Genomic DNA, 695 nt, shown 5'->3' on the forward strand with positions numbered 1-695 from the left:
GGAAAAACTACATTAAACATATGTAAGATTACCATTTTTCACTAAAAATAAACGGCTAATCTCCGTAATGTAGCATTACTATTTTGTAAAAAAAAACATTATATGTAATTTCGAAAATAATAAATAATATGTAAACATACAACATAAAAAATGGAAAAACTACATTAAACATATGTAAGATTACCATTTTTCACTAAAAATAAACGGCTAATCTCCGTAATGTAGCATTACTATTTTGTAAAAAAAAACATTATATGTAATTTCGAAAATAATAAATAATATGTAAACATACAACATAAAAAAAATGAAAAAACTACATTAAACATATCCTAACTAATAAAAGGGACCTTTTGAGGCTCCATAGAGCGTCTACATCAGCAAAAAAACTTCACCCGAAAGATGACACGTGGCATAAAATATAGTTTTACATTTTAATATTACTAATTTTCGAAAATTATAAATAATATGTAAACATACAGCATAAAAAATAGAAAAACTACATTAAATATATGTAAAATTACCATTTTTCACTTAAAAAAATACGGATTATCTCCATAATGTAACATTACCGTTTTATGAAAAAAACAAAAAATATTATATATAATTTCGAAAATAATAAATATATGTAAACATACAACATAAAAAATGGAAAAACTACATTAAACATATGTAAGATTACCATTTTTCACTAAAAA

Source organism: Brassica oleracea, chromosome C5, assembly GCF_000695525.1.
Source record: "Brassica oleracea var. oleracea cultivar TO1000 chromosome C5, BOL, whole genome shotgun sequence".
NCBI classification, from domain to species: Eukaryota; Viridiplantae; Streptophyta; class Magnoliopsida; order Brassicales; family Brassicaceae; genus Brassica; species Brassica oleracea.